Source organism: Heterodontus francisci, chromosome 2 (assembly GCF_036365525.1).
Source record: "Heterodontus francisci isolate sHetFra1 chromosome 2, sHetFra1.hap1, whole genome shotgun sequence".
Taxonomy (NCBI): Eukaryota; Metazoa; Chordata; class Chondrichthyes; order Heterodontiformes; family Heterodontidae; genus Heterodontus; species Heterodontus francisci.
The window spans coordinates 217,070,957-217,092,373 of NC_090372.1; the positions used below are offsets into that span (position 1 = coordinate 217,070,957).

The 21,417-nt window shown below is 46.0% G+C and overlaps 1 protein-coding gene across 2 annotated transcripts in view; it reads right to left on the reverse strand.

Annotated features, from left to right (window-relative positions):
* Nucleotides 1-16,832, reverse strand: part of fbxl6 (F-box and leucine-rich repeat protein 6) — a 65,153-nt gene extending 48,321 nt beyond the window's left edge. Inside the window, exon 1 of one of the 2 annotated variants that reach the window (XM_068015747.1) lies at nucleotides 16,802-16,832. The gene's annotated coding sequence lies outside the window, so the exon portion shown is untranslated. Of the gene's footprint in view, nucleotides 1-16,733 lie in introns of both variants that reach the window. The other variant, XM_068015746.1, reaches the window with a different exon arrangement.
* Nucleotides 16,833-21,417: the final 4,585 nt, after the last annotated feature.

Here is a 21,417-nt window from a genome sequence, read left to right on the forward strand (position 1 = left end):
CCCAAATCCTGTCCACCATCTACAACGCACAAGTCTGGAGTGTGATGAAATACTTTCCACGTGCCTGGATGAGTGCAGCTCCAGCAACACTCAAAAAGCTCAGCACCATTCAGAACAAAGCCACCTGCTTGATCGGCACCCCATCCATCACCACCTTAAACCAAAATTCACTCCCTCCATCACCAGCACACAGTGGCAGCAGTGTGTACTGTCTAAAAGAGGCACTGCTGTACCTCCTCCAGGCTCCTTTGACAGCACCTGCCAAACCCGTGACCTCTACCAACTAAAAGGGCAATGGCAGCAGAGGCATGGGAACACAACCACTTGCAAGTTCCCCTCCAAGTCACATACCTTCCTGCCTTGGAACGATATCGTCATTCCTTCACTGTCTCTGGGTCAATATCCTGGAACTCCCTTCCTAATAGCACTGTGGGTACACCTACACCACATGGACTGCAGCGGGTTCAAGAAGGCGGCTCATCACCACCTTCTCAAAGGCAATTAGGGATGGGTAATAAATGCTGATAATATTAGGACAGAACAGATGACCCAAATTCTTGATCAGAGAGGTAGGTTTTAAGCACTGTCTTAAGGAGGAGAGGGGGGCAGAGAGGTTTGCAAACGGAAATCCAGAGCTTAGGGCCTTGGGAGCTAAAGACAAGGCTGCCAATTAGAAGGAAGAGGGGTTGCATAAGAGATCAATGTTGGAGGAGTGCAGATATCTCGGAGGGTTATAGGGCTAGAGGAGGTTAGCGAGATATGGAGTGGCAAGGCCATGGAGGGATTTGAACACAAAGATCAGAATTTTAAAAATAGATTTTAACATTTTAAAATGTTACACAAAAAAAGAAAAGTCAGAAGGGCATTAGGTATAACAATATCATGGGGAGACAAGAAAGACTGCAAAAGGGATAGTGTGTATGAATATAGACTTTAATAGTGTCAGGACTGAATAATCTCAAGTCAGACAAACACTGGTTAGATAACAATTGACACATTCGCTACATTGCCCCGCCAGGCTCTCCCACAGAAGGTACAGCATAGGTTAGATAGAAGAAAGCTCCCTCTACATTGTCCCATCAAACAATCCCAGGACAGGTACAGCATGGGTTAGATATAGTGTACAGCTCCTTCTACACCATGGGTCTCCAACCTTTTCTTTAGTGAGAGCTACTTCTGATAAACGAGCTACTTAAACGTATATTGAAAAATATAGATAGTTAAATGCAAACTAAATACGTAGCTATGATAATTACATTATATTAATTATGAAGGAAAACTGATCTTAACTTTATTTCAATGTGATACTTGACACTGCATGCTGTCCACCAGTCCTGTGAAATTTGGCTTGTAACTGGAGAGGGCAACTCTGCTGGAGTCATTCAGATGCTCGTCAGTCAGCCGGGTTCGAAATTTTGATTTGATAAAGCTCATGTCACAATAGGAGGACTCACAAAGACACGTGGAACCAAACAATGAAGCCACTTTCATTGCTGCTGTGCGGATATTGCTGTAGCTCTCCATATCCACAAGTCTCTACAAATCAGTTGCAAGGTACCTTGATTTCAGTTGAATGCCATTTTGAAGATTAATAATCTCCATTTCCAAATCAGCACAATCCAGCTTAAACAGCTAGCTCGTTTGTTCAGAAATGTCACTTACATCCACTTCCACAGAGAGACTCACACAAGGCTCCAGCTGCTTAAAGTTCCAAAATTGGCCGTTGAATTGTTGACCAAGCTTGGTCAAGAAATCACCAAGTGTACTTGTTTTAAAAATTCATTCATGGGATGTGGGCGTTGCTGGCCAGGCCAGCATTTATTGCCCATCCCCAATTGACCTAGAGGAGCTGGTGGTGAGCTGCCTTTTTGAACCACTGCAGTCCATGTGGGGTAGGTACACCCACAGTGCTATTAGGAAGGGAGTTCCAGGATTTTGACCCAGCGACAATGAAGGAAGGCAATATAGTTCCAAGTCAGGAGGGTGTGTGACTTGGAGGGGAACTTGCAGGTGGTAGTGTTCCCATGCATTTGTTGCCCTAGTCCTTCTAGTTGGTCGAGGTTTGGAAAGTGCTGTCCAAGGAACCTTGGTGCACTGCTGCAGTGCATCATGTAGATGATACACACTGCTGCCACTGTGCGACGGTGGCAGAGGGAGTGAATGTTTGTGGATGGGGTGTCAGTCAAGCGTACTGCTTTGTCCTGGATGGTATCGAGCTTCTTGAGTGTTGTTGGAGCTGCACCCGTCCAAGTACGTGGAGAGTATTCCATCACACTCCTGACTTGTGCCTTGTAGATGGTGGACAGGCTTTGAGGAGTCAGGAGATGAGTTACTCGCCGCAGGATTCCTAGCCTGACCTGCTCTTGTAACCTCAGTATTTATATGGCTACTCCAGTTCAGTTTCTGGTCAATGGTAACCCCCCAGGATGTTGATAGTGGGGGAATTCAGCGATGGTAATGCCATTGAATGTGAAGGGGAGATGGTTAGATTCTCTCTTGTTGGAGATGGTCATTGCCTGGTACTCGTGTGGCGTGAATGTTACTTGCCACTTATTAGCCCAAGCCTGGATATTGTCCAAGTCTTGCTGCATTTCTACACTGTCTGCTTCAGTATCTGAGGAGTCACGAATGGTGCTGAACATTGTGCAGTCATCAGCGAACATCCCCACTTCTGACTTTACACCAACCAGGACAAAGCAGCCCGCTTGATTGGCACCCCATCTACAAACATTCACTCCCTCCACCACCGACGCACAGTGGCAGCAGTGTGTACCATCTACAAGATGCACTGCAGCAATGCACCAAGGCTCCTGAGGCAGCACCTTCCAAACCAGTGACCTCTACCAACTAGAAGGACAAGGGCAGCAAATGCATGGGAACATCACCACCTGCACGTTTCCCTCCAAGTCACACACCATCCTGACTTGGAACTATATCGCCGTTCCTTCACTGTCACTGGGTCAAAATCCTGGAACTCCCTTCCTATCAGCACTGTGGGTATACTTATCCCAAATGGACTGCAGCGGTTCAAGAAGGCAGCTTATCACCATCTTCTCAAGGGCAATTAGGGATGGGCAATAAATGCTGGCCTGGCCAGTGACGCCTACATCCCAATAATGAATAAAAAAAAAGATTGGGTCTGACCAGAACTCTATATAATTGAAGCATCACTTTCTCACTTTTGAATTCCAACCTCCTCGAGAGAAAGGCCAACGTCTCATAGGCTTTTTGATTGCTGCGTGTGCCTGTGCACTAGCTTTTAATAATCTGTGTACATCAACACCCAATTCTCTTTACACAAGAGTGACTTCACTTTAAAAGTGCCTCATTAGTTGCAGAGTGCTTTGGCATGTCCTGAGGTTGTGAAGAGCACTGTAGAATTGCAAGTTCTTTCTTTTTGCTCCTCCACAAATTTGTCTCTCTCACCACTAAGAAAATATTCCAACATGTCTTTCTAGGATCCAAAGTGGATGGTCATTCACAGTGAATTCCATCTGCCATTCTTTTGCACACTCATTTTGTCTATGTTCCTTTGTAACTCACTGCTCCCATCTAAACAACTTACTGAGCCTCCTATCTCCATAACTTATCTGTAAACTTGAATATAGAACTCTCTATTCATTCACTCAAGTCATTGATAAAGATGGTGAAAAGCAGAGACCCCAACACAGATACCCCATGGAACACCACGTCACATCGCAACAATCAGAGAACAAACTCCTTTTTCCAATTCTCAGTTCCCTGCTCCCTAGCTCCCAATCAATTAAACATTGATATTCTATGCAATGTAAATGACAAAAGAATATGTAGGAATGCATGTTGTACACTGTCTTACCAGGAATACATTAAGATAGTGCTTATTCATGCTACTGGACTAGTAATCCACAGGCCTCAACTAATGATCCAGACATGGCAGCTGGGGAATTTAAATTCAGTTAATTAAATAAATCTGAAATAAAAAGCTAGTATCAGTAATGGTGACCACAAAACTGCCGGATTGTAATATTTCTATTCTTCCTACCATTTTCCCAAATTATATTCCATCTGCCAAATCTTGGCCCACTCACTTAACCTATCTGTATCCCTGTGTCTTCCTCACAACTTGCTTTCCTACCTATCTTTGTATTGTCAGCAAATTTGGCTACAATACACTCTGTCCCTTTGTCAAAGTCATTAATATAGATTGTAAATAGTTGAGGCCCCAGCACTGAACCCTGTGGTACCCCACTAGTTACAGTTTGCCAACATTTATCCTGGCTCTCTATTTCCTATTAGTTAGCCAATTCTCTGTTCATGCTAATGTATCACCGCCAACACCATGAGCTCTCTTGTGTAGTAAACTTTTATGTGTCACCATATCGAATGCCTTTTGGAAATCCAAATACACCACATCCACTGGTTCCCCTTTATCCATCCTGCTCGTTACATCCTCAAAGAACTCGAACAAATTTGTCAAACACAATTTCCCTTTTATAAAACAATACTGATTCTGCCTAATTGCATTCTGATTTTCATTATGTCCTGCTGATACTTCCTTAATGGATTCTTGCATTTTCCCAATGACAGATGTTAGACTAAGTGGCCTATAGTTTCCTGTTTGCTGTCTCCCTTCTTTCTTGAATAGGGACATTACATTTGCAGTTTTCCAATACGAACATACGAATTATGAGCAGGAGTAGGCCACTCGGCTGCTCAAGCCTCCTCCACCATTCAATAAGTTCATGGCTGAACTGATTTCTCCACATTACCACCTACCCTAATAACCTTTCACCCCCCCCCTTGCTTATCAAGAATTTATCTACCTCTGCCTTAAACATATTCAAAGACTCTGCTTCCACTGTCTTTTGAGGAAAAGAGTTCCAAAGACTCACGACAAAATTGAGATGCGAAGGAATTTCTTCTCTCAGGGGGTGGTGAATCTCTGGAATTCTCTACCTCAGAGAGTTGTGGAGGCCAGGTCACTAATTGTATTTAAGGAGGAGGTAGATAGATTTTTGAAATCTCGGGGAGTCGAGGGTATGCGGAGCAGGCCCAAAAGAGGAGTTGAGGCCTGGAACAGATCAGCCATGATCTTATTGAATGGCGGGGCAGGCTTGAGGGGCTGAATGGCCTACTCCTGCTCCTATTTCTTATGTTCTTGTGACCCTCAGAGTAAAAGATTTCTCCTCATCTCTGTCTTAAATGGGCGACCCCTTATTTTTAAACAGTGACCCCTGGTTCTAGATTCTCCCACTAGGGGAAACATCACAGATAATACACTGGGACCTTTCCGGAATTTAAGGAATTTTGGAAGATTACAACCAATGCATCCACTATCTCTGCAGCCATTTCTTTTAAGACCCTAGGATGCAGGCCATCAGGTCCAGGGAACTTGTCAGCCTTTAGTCCCATTAGTTTTCCTAGTACTTTTTCTCCAGTGATAGCTCCTCCGTCCCTTTTGCCCACTAATTTTCTACTACCATTGGGATGCTTTTAGTGTCTTCTACCATGAAGACAGATGCAAAATATTAGTTCAATGTCTGCCATTTTCTTGTTTCCCACTATTAATTCCCCAGGCTCCTCTAAGGGACTTTAGCTACTCTCTTTTTACATATTTATGAAAGCTCTCACTGTGTTTTCATATTTCTTGCTAGCTTACTCTCATATTCTAATTTCTCTTTTTTTTCTAAAGTCATCCTTTGCTGGTTTCTAAAATTTTCCCAAGCTTCTGGCTGACCACGAACCTTCGCAGAATTGTATGCCTTTTCTTTCAATTTGATACCTTCCTTAGTTAGCGTGGAAGGTTCATCCTTCTCGTTGCGTCTTTCTTTCTCAATTGAACTATCTTTGTTGATGTCCTTAAATGACTGCCATTGCTTATCTATCTTACCTTTTAACCTATTTTCGCAGTCCATTTTAGCCAACTCTGTCTTCATACCTTTGTAATTGTCTTTATTTAACTTTATTTTAGTTTAAAATCACTTTCAATCTATGCTTCCTAGCTACTGATCTCTCTGCTGAGGGAAACATGTCCTTCCTATACATGCTATCTAGGCTGCTCAGGAATTTGTACACCTCAATCAAATCTCCCCTCAGCCTCCTCTATTCCAAAGAAAACTATCCCATAACTAAAATTCTCCATTCCTGCCAACAACCTGGCAAGAATTATAGATTAATGGGGGACTTTAATTATCCAAATATAGACTGGGATAGTAGTGTAAAGGCCATGAGGGGCAAGAGTTCCTGGAATGTGTTCATGAAAAATTTCAACAGCAGTATGTTTCCAGTCCAATGAGAAAGGAGGGACTGCTAGACCTGGTCCTTGGGAATGAGGTGGGTCAAGTGGATCAAGTGTCAAAAGGGAACAGTGATCATTTTATCATAAGGTTTAGGTTAGCTATGGAAAAGGACAAGGAACAATCCAGAGTAAGAATAATGAGCTGGGGGAAAGCCAACTTCAATGGAGTAAAAATGGATCTGGCCCAGATAAATTGGAATTAAAGGTTTGCAGGCAAAATGATAGCTGGGCTGCCTTTAAAAGAAGAGATCGTTTGGGCACAGTCAAGGTATAGTGCCACAAAGGGGAAAGGTAGGGAAAACAAATCCAGAGCTCCCTGGATGACGAAAGCGATAGAAATTAAGAAGAAAAAATGTGCTTATAACAGATGTCAGGTGGATAACATAACCAAAAACCAGGCAGAATATAGAAGGTTCAGAGGGGAAGTGAAAAAGCAAATAAGAGAAGCAAAGAGAGTATGAAAAGAGACTGACAACTAATATAAAAGGGAATCCAAAGTCTTCTATGGGCACATTAATAGTAAAAGGATGGTCAAAGGAGTGGGGCCAATTTGGGGACCAAAAGGGGGATTTACACATAGAGGCAGGGGGCATGGCTGAGGTATTAAATGAATACTTTGCATCTGTCTTCACTAATGAAGATGATGCTGTGCAGGTCATGCTGAAAGAGGAGATAATTCAAACACTACAGGGTTTAAAATTGATAAGGAGGTGGTATTGGATAGACTGTCTGTACTTAAAGGCAACAAGACCGGATGAGATGCATCCAAGACTACTGAGGGAAGCGAGAGTGGAAATTTCTGAGCCACTAGCCATAATTTTCCAGTCTTCTTTAGATTCAGGGGTGGTGCCAGAGGACTGGAGAATTGCAAATGTTACACCCTTGTTCAAAAAAGGGTGTAAAGATAAGCCAAGCAACTACAGGCCAGTCAGTTTAATTTAGGTGTTGGGGAAGCTTCTAGAAATGACAATTCAGGACAAAATTAATAGTCACTTGGGCAAATGCAGGTAAATTAGGGAAAGTCAGCACAGATTTGTGAGGGGCAATCATGTTTAACTAACTTGCTGGAGTTTTTTGATGAAGTAACAGAGAAGGTTGATCAGGGCAATGCTGTTGATCTGGTGTACATGGACTACCAAAAAGCATTTGATAAAGTGCCGCACAATAGACTTGTGAGCAGTTATAGCTCATGGAATACAAGGGACAATAGCAACATGGATACAAAATTGGCTCAGTGACAGGAAACAGAGCGAAGTGGTTAATGGATGTTTCTCGGACTGGAGGAAGGTTGTAGTGGAGTTCCCCAAGGGTCGGTGTCAGGACCCTTGCTTTTCCTGATACATATTAATGACCTAAATCTCGGTGTACAGGGCACAATGTCAAAGTTTGCAGATGATACTAAACTTGGAAGCAGTGTGAACTGTGAGGAGGGTAGTGTAGAACTTCAAAAGGACATAGACATTGAAGACAGTGCAGAAAGGGTTCACGAGAATGGTTCCAGAAATGAGGAACTTCAGTTACATGGATAGATTGGAGAAGGTGGGATTGTTTTCTTTGGAGAAGGTTGAGAGGAGATTTGATAGAGATATACAAAATCATCAGGATTCTGGACAAGGTGGATAGGGAAAAACTGTTCCCATTGGTGGAGGGATTGAGAACAAGAGGTAATTGGCAAAAGAAACAATAGCGACATGAGGAAAAACGTTTTCCATTCAGTGAGTGTTTAGGATCTGGAATGTACTGTCTGAGAGTGTGGTGGAGGCAGGTTCAGTGAGTGTTTAGGATCTGGAATGCACTGTCTGAGAGTGTGGTGGAGGCAGGTTCAGTGAGTGTTTAGGATCTGGAATGCACTGTCTGAGAGTGTGGTGGAGGCAGGTTCAGTGAGTGTTTAGGATCTGGAATGTACTGTCTGAGAGTGTGGTGGAGGCAGGTTCAATCGAGGCATTCAAAAGGGAATTGGATTGCTATGTGAAAAGGAAGAAAGTGCAGGACTACAGGGAGAAGGCTGCAGAGTGGCACTAGGTAAACTGTTCTTTTGGAGAGCCAGTGCAGACACAATGAGCCAAATGGCCTCCTTTGTGCTATAACACTTCTGTGATTCTGCGAACCTCTTAAATCTCTTTGGTACCCTCTCATGTGATGTAATACGTTACCAGAACTGTACACAGTACTGTTAGCTGTGGCCTAACTAATGTTGTATACAGTTCTAGCATAACCTCCCTGCTCTTGTATTCTATGCCTCGGCTAATAAAGGAAAGAATCCTGTATGCCTTCTCATCCACCTATTCTACCTGTCCTGCTACACACAGGACATACACACCAATTGCAATTCTAAAGGGCACGCAAGAACAGAGAGACCTGGGGATATTTGTGCACAAATCATTGAAGGTAGCATGGCAGATTGAGAAATCAGTTGAAAAGGAATACAGGATCCTGGGTTTTACAAAAAGACATACGAACATACAAATTAGGAGCAGGAGTAGATCACTCAGCCCCTTGAGCCAGCTCTGCTATTCAACAAGTGCGTGGCTGATCTCAACTCAACATTCCTGCCTACTCCCGATAACCTTTCACCCCAAAGCAAGGAAGTTATGAAGAACCTTTATAAAACACAGATTCGGCCTCAACTGGAGTATCATGTCCAATTCTGGGCACCACACTTTAGGAAGGATATGAAGGCTTTAAAGCAGGTGAAGAAAAGATTTACGAGAATAGTTCCAGAGATGAGGGTCTACAGTTACAAGGATAGACTGCAGAAGCTGGGCCTGTACTCCTTGGAGAAGAGAAGATTAAGAGATTTGATAGTGGTGTTCAAAATTATGAAGGCTATAGACAAAGTGGATGGAGAGAAACCGTTCCCATTGGTGGAAGGTTCAAGAACCAGAGGACACCAACATAAGGAGTATGGCAAAAGAACACCAAAGCGACATAAGGAAAAAAATTTTTACGCAGTGAATGGTTAGGATCCGAAATGCACTGCCTGAGAGTATAGTGGAGGCAGATTCAATTGTAGCTTTTAAAGGGGAATTGGATAAGCACCTGAAGCAAGAAAATTTGCAAGGCTATGAGGAAAAGGCCTGGGAACCAGTGGAGTTGCTCTTGCAGAGAGCCAGCATGGATGAAATGGGCCGAATGGCCTCACAATAAACACAGGTCTTGCCAGTGACACCCACATCCTGTGCATTAAAAAAAACATATTTGGATGAGCCTATAATGCTGCTTCACCTTTCGTTTCACAACCATAATCCACAGGCCATGTTGGGACAAATTCATGAACCCAGTCTGATCAGGGCATAACTATAGTGGCTAGAAAACATCCCCACAAAAGGGTCAGATCATACAGCAGGCAGAAGTTAGGGGAGAAGCTAAAGTTGCCAATTATGGGTAGAGGCATTCCTGCAGTTTTTAATCACATGACCGCTTGTCTCCAACTGTATGTTATGATTATATAAAACAATTAAACAGCCCGTTCTTTCCAATATTTTTACAACAAAAGTTTTTCACCATTGCATGGGTTGCATCTTCTTCCTTGGTAAGGACAGATGCAAAGTATTCATTTAATACCTCAGCTATGCCCTCTGCCTGCATGCACAAATCTCCTTTTTGATCACTAATCAGCCCCACTCCTCCTTTTACCACCCTTTTACTATTCACATCTCTGTAGAAAACGTTGGGATTCCCTTTTACGTTATTTGCCTGTCTCTTTTCATACTCTCTCTGCTTTTTCATTGCCTCTCTGAACCTTCTATACTCAGCCTGGTTCTCCATTGTATTTTCTACTTGGCATCTGCCGTAAGCACACTTTTTCTTCTTTACCTTAATCTCTTTCTCTTTTGTCATCCAGGGAACTCTGGATTTGTTTACCCTATCTTTCCCCTTCGAGGAAAAATATCTTGACTGTGCCTGAACTATCTCTTCCTTGAAGGTTCGTTGTTCAGCTACTGTTTCTCCTGCCAACCTTTGACTCCAATTTATTTGCCCCAACTCCATTCTTACCCCACTGAAGTTGGCCTTCCCCCAGCTCATTATTCTTACTCTGGATTGTTCTCTGTCTTTTTCTAGCCTAAACCTTGATCACTGTCCCCTAAATGTTCTCCTGACACCTGATCCACTTGTCCCACCTCATTCCCAAGAAACAGGTCTAGCAGTCCCTCCTTTCTCATTGCACTAGAAACATACTGCTGTAGAACATTTTCTTGAACACACTCTTGCCCCTCGCTGCCCTTTACACTACAATTACCCCAGTCTATATTTAGATAATTAAAGCCCCCCATTATGACTACCCTATACTAATTGCACCTCTCTGTAATTGCTTTGCAAATTTGTTCCTCTCCATCCTTCCCACTAGTTGATGGCTTATGGACAACATCGAGCAATGTAATAAAAGGTTAGTATCAGTGATGGTGACCGTATAACTATCAGATTGTTGTAAAAGACTATCGCTAATGTTCTTTAGGGATGCAAATCTGCCATTTTTATCTAGTCTAGCCTATATGCGACCCCAGAGCCACAGTAATGTGAATTATACTTAACTACCCTCTCAAATGGCCTAGCAAACCCCTGTTTTGCCAATAAGAGAGCTAGGCCTTGCCAGCGACACCCACATCGAATGAATAAAAGAAACGTGGGAGGTCATTTTACAAAGATCCCACTTCTTCACATTCCAGCAACATCCACATTCCTGCCTGGCATCATGGGAAAACAACTGGGGATCCGCTCCCAGACACTCAGAGGAATTTCTGGGCAGGGGTGGGGGCGGATGGTGACAGCAGCCATGGCATCCAACTTTTTTGTTTATTTGTTTCATGGGATGTGGGTGTCGCTGGCAAGGCCAGCATTTGTTGCCCATCCCTAATTGCACTTGAAAAGGTGGTGGTGAGGTGCCTTTTCAGCATCCAACTGGGCATGGGGGGCAGTAGCCATGACGTCCAACTGGGCATGGGGGCAGTAGCCAAGGCATCCAACTGGGCATGGGGGGCACTAGCCAAGGCATCCAACTGGGCATGGGGGCACTAGCCAAGGCATCCAACTGGGCATGGGGGCACTAGCCAAGGCATCCAACTGGGCATGGGGGGCAGTAGCCAAGGCATCCAACTGGGCATGGGGGGCAGTAGCCAAGGCATCCAACTGGGCATGGGGGGCAGTAGCCAAGGCATCCAACTGGGCATGGGGGGCAGTAGCCAAGGCATCCAACCGGGCATGGGGGGCACTAGCCAAGGCATCCAACCGGGCATGGGGGGCACTAGCCAATGCATCCAACTGGGCATGGGGGGCACTAGCCAAGGCATCCAACTGGGCATGGGGGGCAGTAGCCAAGGCATCCAACTGGGCATGGGGGGCACTAGCCACGGCCTCCAACTGGGCATGGGGGGCACTAGCCACGGCCTCCAACTGGGCATGGGGGGCACTAGCCACGGCCTCCAACTGGGCATGGGGGGCACTAGCCACGGCCTCCAACTGGGCATGGGGGGCACTAGCCACGGCCTCCAACTGGGCATGGGGGGCACTAGCCACGGCCTCCAACTGGGCATGGGGGGCACTAGCCACGGCCTCCAACTGGGCATGGGGGGCACTAGCCAATGCATCCAACTGGGCATGGGGGGCACTAGCAGTGGCACCCAACTGAGCAGTTACCACAGTAACGAGGCCTAATTAAGGCTTTCCAAAAACACCACCATACACAGTTTTTAACTTTTAACCGCCTCACCACCTCCTCTTCTCTCCCTCCACTCAATTACCAACTGAGCAATGGGGGCACAAGCCACGGCATCCAACAGGATATGAGGGGGTAGCAGCCATGACATTCAACAGGATATAGAATCACAGAATCTTAGAAGGTTTGCGGCACAGAAAGAGGCCACTTGTCTGTGCCAGCCAAAAGAAAAATAGGCACCCAGCCTCGTTCCACTTTCCAGCATTTGGTCCATAGCCCTGCAGGTTATGGCAATTAAAGGTGCACATCCAGGCAACTTTTAAATGAGATGAGGGTCTCTGCCTCTACTACCCTTTCAGGCAATGAGTTCCAGACCCCCACCACCCTCTGGGTGAAAAAATGTTTCCTCATCTCCCCTCTAATTTTTCTACCAATCACTTTAAATCTATGCTCCTTCTTCACTGACCTCTCTGCTAAGGTGAATAGACCCTTCACCTCCACTCTCTCCAGGCCCCTCAAAATTTTGTACATTTCAATACTTCAACTGTGGCCTAAACAGCATTTTATACAGTTCCAACATTACATCTCTCATTTTGTATTCCATAACTCGGCCAATAAAGTAAAGAATTCCATGTGCCTTCTTCACCACTCTATCTACCTGTCCTGCCACCTTCATGAACCTGTGGACATGCACTCCAAGGTCTCTCACTTCGTCTACCCCTCTCAATATCCTCCCATTTATTGTGTATTCCTCGCTTTGTTTGCCCTCCCAAAATGCATTACCTCACAATTCTTTGGATTGAATTCCATTTGCCACTTTTCCGCCCACTCAACCAAACCATTGATATAATTCTGGAGTCGACAGCAATCCTCTTCACTATCAATTCCATGGCCAATTTTTGAGTCATGTGGAAATTTCTACCACGTTTAAGTCCAAATCATTTAATATATACCATAAGCAGTAAGGGACCCAACACTGAGCCTTGTGGAACACCACTGGAAACAGCTTTCCATTCGCAAAAACATCTGTCGACTACTACCCTTTATTTGGATCCAACCTGCCACATTCCCCTGTATCCCATGGGTTATCATTTTACTGACCAGTCTGCCATGCGGGACCTTGTCAAATACTTTACTAAAATCCATGTAGACCACATCCACTGAACTACCTTCATCAATCCTCCTTGTCACTTCGCAAAAAACCTCAGTTAAGTTAGTAAGACATGACCTTCCCATAACAAATCCATGCTGACTATCCCTGATTAATCCAAGCCCTTCGAAGTGGCAGTTTATCATATCCCTCACAATTGATTCTAATAATTTACCTACCACTGAGGTCAGACTGTCCGGCCTATAATTATTTGGCCTATCCCCCGCACCCTTTTTAAACAATGGTATAACGTTCGCAGACCTCCAATCCTCTGGCACCTCACCCATATCCAGTGAGGATTTGAAGATGATCCTCAGAGCATCTGCTATTTCCTCCCTGGCTTCCTTTAAGAAACCAAGATGCAATCCGTCCGGCCCTGGCGATTTATCAACTTTCAAGGATGTCAGACCCTCTCTCATTATGCTTATCATATCTACTATTTCACACTCCTCCTCTTTAACTACAATGTCTGCATTATCCCTCTCCTTTGTGCTGCTCCTGGCATGCCCTCCTGCACTCTTCATTGAACCAGGGTTGGTCTCCTGGCTTGATGGTAACGGTAGAGTGGGGATATGCTGGGCCATGAGGTTACAGATTGTGGTTGAGTACAATTCTGCTGCTGCTGATGGCCCACAGCGCCTCATGGATGCCCAGTTTTGCATTGCTGGATCTGTTCGAAATTTATCCCATTTAGCACGGTGATAGTGCCACACAACACGATGGACGGTATCCTCAATGTGAAGGCGGGACTTCGCCTCCACAAGGACTGTGCGGTGATCACTCCTACCAATACAGTCATGGACAGAAGCATCTGCAGCAGGCAGATTGGTGAGGACAAGGTCAAGTATGTTTTTCCCTCATGTTGGTTCCCCCACCACCTGCCGCATACCTAGTCTAGCAGCTATGTCCTTTAGTACTCAGCCAGCTCGGTCAGTAGTGGTGTGACCGAGCCACTCTTGGTGATGGACATTGAAGTCCCCCACCCAGAGTTCATTTTGTGCCCTTTCCACCCTCAGTGCTTCCTCCAAGTGGTGCTCAACATGGAGGAGTACTGACTCATCAGCTGAGGGAGGGCTGTAGGTGGTAATCAGTAGGAGGTTACCTTGCCCATGTTTGACCTGATGCCATGAGACTTCATGGGCTCCGGAGTCGATGTTGAAGACTCCCAGGGCAACTCCCTCCCTACTGTATACCACTGTGCCACCACCTCTGCTGGGTCTGTCCTTCCGGTGGGACAGGACATACCCAGGGATAGTGATTGCAGTGTCTGGGACATTGTATGTAAGGTATGATTCCGTGAGTATGACTATGTCAGGCTGTTGCTTGACTAGTCTGTGAGACAGCTCTCCCAACTTTGGCACAAGCCCCCAGATGTTAGTAAGGAGGACTTTGCAGGGTCAACAGGGCTGGGTTTGCCATTGCCGTTTCCGGTGCCTCGGTCAATGCTGGGTGGTCCATCCGGTTTCATTCCTTTTCATTGACTTTGTAGCAGTTAGGTACAACTGAGTGGCTTGCTAGGCCATTTCAGTGGGCATGTAAGAATCAACGACACTGCTGTTGATATTAGGGTAGTTGCTCTATAGTTTTTGCATGGGGTTCGTCGCCATGGCATCCAACTGGGCCTTGGAGCACTAGCCATAGTATCCAACAGGGGGTGGTGTGGGGCACCTATGGTTCAATAAATTGCTTGTTGTTTTAACAATTGTTAATGGGTTAATTGTAATTGATTGAATTTTAGAACTGATTAATCTTACAATTGATTGAATTTTACAGTCGTTAATTGGGTTAGCCGGAATAATATGGGCACAGAAACTCTGTCTTGTTTGGATATTTGTAATGCGTAGCTTCCTCTAGGGGGAAGGATAAATATGGCTACTATAACAATTGATTCTTTGAGAAGGACTTAGTTCACTAACTGTTTCTCCCCTGCAAATGCTTGAATAAAGCTCCGGAGTGGTGTTTGAAATTCTCCACAATAGGGGCACTAGCCATGGCATCCAATTAGACATGGTGTTACTAGCCATGGCCTCAAACTGGGCACAGGGGCACTAGCCATGGCATCAAACTGGGCACAGGGGCACTAGCCATGGCCTCAAACCGGGCACAGGGGCACTAGCCATGGCCTCAAACCGGGCACAGGGGCACTAGCCATGGCATCAAACCGGGCACAGGGGCACTAGCCGGGGCATCAAACCAGGCACAGGGGCATCAAACCGGGCACAGGGGCATCAAACCGGGAACAGGGGCACTAGCCGTGGCCTCAAACCGGGAACAGGGGCACTAGCCGTGGCATCAAACTGGGCACAGGGGCACTAGCCGTGGCATCAAACTGGGCACAGGGGCACTAGCCGTGGCATCAAACTGGGCACAGGGGCACTAGCCGTGGCATCAAACCGGGCACAGGGGCACTAGCCGTGGCATCAAACCGGGCACAGGGGCACTAGCCGTGGCATCAAACCGGGCACAGGGGCACTAGCCGTGGCATCAAACCGGGCACAGGGGCACTAGCCGTGGCATCAAACCGGGAACAGGGGCACTAGCCGTGGCATCAAACCGGGCACAGGGGCACTAGCCGTGGCATCAAACTGGGCACAGGGGCACTAGCCGTGGCATCAAACCGGGCACAGGGGCACTAGCCATGGCATCAAACCGGGCACAGGGGCACTAGCCATGGCATCAAACCGGGCACAGGGGCACTAGCCATGGCATCAAACCGGGCACAGGGGCATCAAACCAGGCACAGGGGCACTAGCCATGGCATCAAACCAGGCACAGGGGCACTAGCCATGGCATCAAACCGGGCACAGGGGCATCAAACCAGGCACAGGGGCACTAGCCGTGGCATCAAACCGGGCACAGGGGCACTAGCCATGGCCTCAAACCGGGCACAGGGGCACTAGCCATGGCATCAAACCGGGCACAGGGGCATCAAACCAGGCACAGGGGCACTAGCCATGGCATCAAACCAGGCACAGGGGCACTAGCCATGGCATCAAACCGGGCACAGGGGCATCAAACCAGGCACAGGGGCACTAGCCATGGCATCAAACCAGGCACAGGGGCACTAGCCGTGGCCTCAAACCGGGCACAGGGGCACTAGCCATGGCATCAAACCGGGCACAGGGGCATCAAACCAGGCACAGGGGCACTAGCCATGGCATCAAACCGGGCACAGGGGCACTAGCCATGGCATCAAACTGGGCACAGGGGCACTAGCCGTGGCCTCAAACCGGGCACAGGGGCACTAGCCATGGCATCAAACCGGGCACAGGGGCATCAAACCAGGCACAGGGGCACTAGCCATGGCATCAAACCAGGCACAGGGGCACTAGCCGTGGCCTCAAACCGGGCACAGGGGCACTAGCCATGGCATCAAACCGGGCACAGGGGCATCAAACCAGGCACAGGGGCACTAGCCATGGCATCAAACCGGGCACAGGGGCACTAGCCATGGCATCAAACCGGGCACAGGGGCACTAGCCGTGGCCTCAAACCGGGCACAGGGGCACTAGCCATGGCATCAAACCGGGCAGTAACCACGGTAACGAGGCCTAATTAAGGCTTTCCAAAAACACTGCCACACACAGTTTTTAACTCTATCTGAACCCTCTCCCTTCCTCCTCCTCCTCCTCTCCCTTCACTCAATTACTTACTTGACGTTACCGTCCGCTCACTCCCTGGCTGCTGTCATGTTTTGCCCGCTACTGCGGGTCACACTAACCTGATAGCTGGTACCCAGTCCCGCCCTCCGCTCACGCCAATTGGCTACTTCGCAGCAGCGCCTTTCAACAGGAGACAGCGATTCCCACCATCAATTGGTCCAAACCTCCCGTCAATCACAAAACGCGATCAAACTGGGTCGACACCTGAGTCGCTCTTTGAAACCGTAGTCTTAAAGGCAACGTTTTAAAAGGGGAGGGGACAACGACAAAAGCGACTGTTTTTTAACTGGCAGAATTTGCATTTTTAAAAACATTTTTTAAAAAAAAGTTATTTTTATTTTGCGTTAAATGCGTGGCACAAAGCAAAATGCTGACGTTTATTTTTGTATTGCAGCTGCTCATTTGCATAGTCAAACCTCAGCTACAGTATTATTTGACTGCACTGTTTAATTTATTATTTCGTTTGACGTACCTTTTTGCCAAATGATCACCCTCTCAGGTTCTAAAATTCCTTAACAATCTGGTAAATATAGCTCTAAGCCATTCTGAAATTGTAATACTAGCAGATAATTTACAGGCAACATTACATAGCACCGACACAGGCCATTCGGCCCAACTGGTTAATGCTGGTGTGAAAACAGAAAATGCTTAAAAGTTAACACTATTCCTCTCTCTACAGATGTTGCCTGACCTGCAGAGTATTTTAAGCATTTTCTGTTTTTATTTCAGATTTTCAGCATCCACAGTATTTTGCTTTGGTATTTGGTCTGTGTTGGTGTATATGCTGCACATGACCCTCCTCCCAGTTCCATTAATTCATTTTAACCCAAGTCATAAAAATGTGATGATTTTTATTCTTAATTTAAATAATATTTCCACCCTTGTGCAGTGCATACTCCAGTTCCTTCAGTGCCTCTTGTCACAGAGTAATAGAATACCAACATAAAGGCCAATACAGAAGGCATTAAGAACCCGGGTAATAGTACATGTGGACGTACCTTAATTGTATAACTTGGGCCGCAAAGGTAATCAAGATAAAAGGAGCAGAGTCCTAACAAATCTTATGTACACTTAAGCAATCATTTCATGAATATAGTCCTGAAGGCTGTATTTTTACTCCCCATTACTGGCCTCACCCTGCTGACTAGTTTCTTCCGGCTGTTTGAGTTGACTGAGAGCCACAAAGGAATTAAGAAGTTGCAAAACTTGGATGAGAAAAGACATTCACCTTCACCTAGTAAGTCCAGTCCCCAGTGGGTTCTCCTAACCTTAGCTGAAGGAGGGAAGTATTCTCCCAGAAAATGTCCAAGAACAGACAACTCTCTCCAAGAAACTTTAAGAAAGAACTGTTGAAAGAACGAAGGTTGAGGGATAAATGTTGGCTAAGGCACCAAAATACCTACACTGCCTCTTTTCTCAAATAGTGCCACGGCATTTTTACATCCACCTGAGGTGACAGACTGGCTATCAGTTTAAAAGACTGCACTTTCAAGAGTGCAATACTGGAGTGGAGTGTTAGCCCAGATTTCGCATTCAAGTCTCTGGAGTGGGTTTGAATCCGCAACTTTCATGATCCAGAGGCACGGGTACTACCAATTGAGTCATAGCTCACACCAAAATCCAGCCCAATTTGTGACACAATTACATTCGTACTTACTTACTTACTGTGTTTTATGTATTATGTACCATCCTTCCACCAGTCCCTGTTGGAGGACTTATTGGAAGAAGCCATCTGCCTCTGATTTCCACTCTTGAGGTCCATGAATTGTTTGATTGTCTGTGCCACCGGAAGTGTGGACTGTATCATCTTGTGAGTATGCAGACAGCTGCTGCTGCCTCCAGCAACACAGTCATTGTACAAGGACCTGTGGGGTTCTAGAGAATATTAACAATCTCTCCCACACGTGCTCATGTGTGCATCCGTGTGTGCGCACCAGTGTGTTTATACAACAACCAGCTTGGCACTTGCACTGACATCGAAACGACCCTCAATGTCTAGCATCTGCACAGTCTCCCATTCCAACTGTGCCACTTGTACAACAGTCACCTCCATGGGCTCAAGTCCATCTGCTACAGATTGTAGCACACCTGCCGTACATTCCATCAGGACAAACAACATAAGAAATTGATGGGCAGAAAAGTCCATCAAGTCTGAAATAAAAATAAAAAGTGCTGGAAATACTCAGCAGGTCTGGAGCGAGAAGCAGAGTTAACGTTACAGGTCAGTGACCTTTCATCAGAACTGGCAAAGGTTAGCAAATAATTAGGTTTTAAGCAAATGAAGGGGGGAGGGGGGTTTGGTAGGGAACAGAACAAAAGGGAAGGTGTGTGATAGGGCAGAGGGCAGGAGAGCTTAAATAACAAAGCTGTCATGGGACAGCGTGTTAATGCTTGTGTGAAAGGCAAAGCATTAGTCCAGAAAGAGTGTTAATGGCAGAATAATGAGCAGTTCTGTCCTCATGATAAACAGAAACATGATTAAAATAAAATCAAATAAAATATAAAAAAGGCTCTGAAATTATTGAACTCAATTTTCAGTCCACAAAGCTGGAGAGTGCCTAATCGAAAGATCAGGTGCTGTTCCTTGAGCTTCCATTGATGTTCACTGGAACACTGCAGGAGGTCAAGGACAGAGATGTGGGCAAGAGAGCATCAAGTCTGCTCACACCACGGTGACCTAAATATCATGACTAGACACATCTTCCCTCCACCCTCCCCACTGCCACCTCCTTAAATCATCTCTCAAAAACATCCCATAATCCATGGCACCCAGTGAACTACTTGGAAGGACAGTGACTGGTGTTGCGTGGAGAAAAGAGTGTGTCTTTTTTTGGAGATGTTACTTAACACCTTGCGATGAGCAACCAGTTAGTCGTTGGTTGAAGGAGGAACCATGGCCACAGGGCGCCGAGAACTCCCTGATTCGTGGAATCGTTCACACCCACCTGGTCCCAGCAGATGGGACCTCAATCCTATCTGAAGATTGGCAACTCCCAGAATGCAGCACTCCCTCAGTGCTGCCTCCGAAATGTCAGCCTTGAAAGTCCTCCTTCTACCTACATCCACTGCCACATCTGGCTTCATTATCACAATTGCTTCCTCCACCCTGCCTCTTCTCTGCACAACTGACTCCTCCTAGTACTCAAGAATCATCAAATGAAGAAAGCTAACTCTGAACCCCTTCTCTCCACCACAAACCAGAGCTACTGACCTCTCCATCCTTTTACCTCCATCCCATACAAAAGTAGGGAGGTTATGCTTCAACTATACAGGGCATTGGTGAGACCACATCTGGAGTACTGTGTACAGTACTGGTCTCCTTATTTAAGGATGTAAATGCGTTGGAGGCAGTACAGAGAAGGTTTACTAGACTAATACATGGAATGGGCGGGCTATCTTATAAGGGAAAATTGGACAGGCTAGGCTTGTATCCGCTGGAATTTAGAAGAGTATTCAACTTGATTGAAACATATAAGATCCTGAGGGGTCTTGACAGGGTGGATGTGAAAAGGCTGTTTCCCCTTGTGGGAAAATCTCGAACTATGGATCACTGTTTAAAAATAAGGGGTCGCACATTTAAGAGAGATGATGAGGATTTTTTTCTCTCAGAGGGTCGTGAGTCTTTGGAAATCTCTTCCTGAAAGGGTGGTGGAGGTAGAGGTAAATAGATTCTTGATAAGCAAGGGGGTGGAAGGTTATCGGGGTAGGTGGAAATGTGGAGTAATCAGTTCAGCCATGAATGGTGCAGCATACCCGAGGGGTCGAGTGGCCGACTCCTGCTCCTAATTCATATGTTCGTATGTTCATACGAACAGATTCAAAGGAAAATAAGAGATCATCAGGGACCTCCATGGCCACGATATCCATTCGACAGTGTAACCTCAAGCACCATCCTCTCCAATCACTAGTAACAATGACACACTCTGGTGGGGTGAAGACAAAAATATCGTGCCTAGTTTCAGGCAAAGCTCTGGGAAATTCCTTCCTGATTCACTGAGGTAATTAAGTCCAAGACACATCGCTAGGCAAACACAAGAACACAAGAAATAGGAGCAGAAGTAGACCATACGGCCCATCGAGCCTGATTCGCCATTCAATACGATTGTGGCTGATCTTGGGCTTCAATTCCACTTTCCTGCCTGCTCCCCATATCCCTCGATTCACTGCAAGACCAAAAGTCTTTCTATCCTTAAATGTATTCAATGATGGAGCATCCACAAACCTTTGGGGTAGAGAATTCCAAAGATTCACAACCCTTTGAGTGTAGTAATTTCTCCTCATCTCAGTCCTGAATGATTGGTCCCTTACCCTGAGATTGTGTCCCCATGTTCTAGATTCCGTAACCAGTGGGAACAATCTATCAGCTTCTACCCTATCAAGCCCTTTCAGAATCTTGTACGTCTCAATTAGATCGCCTCTCATTCTTCTAAACTCCAGAGAATATAGGCCAAATTTACTCAGCCTCTGATCATAGGAAAAACCCCTCATCCCAGGGACCAATTTAGTAAGTAAACCTTTGCTCACCACCTCCAATGCAAGCATTTATTGTCCATCCTTAATTGCCCTTGAGAAGGTGGTGGTGAGCTGCCTTCTTGAACTGCTGCAGTCTATGTGGGTTAAGTGCACCCATATTGCTGTTAGGAAGGGTGTTCCAGGATTTTGACCCACCGACAGT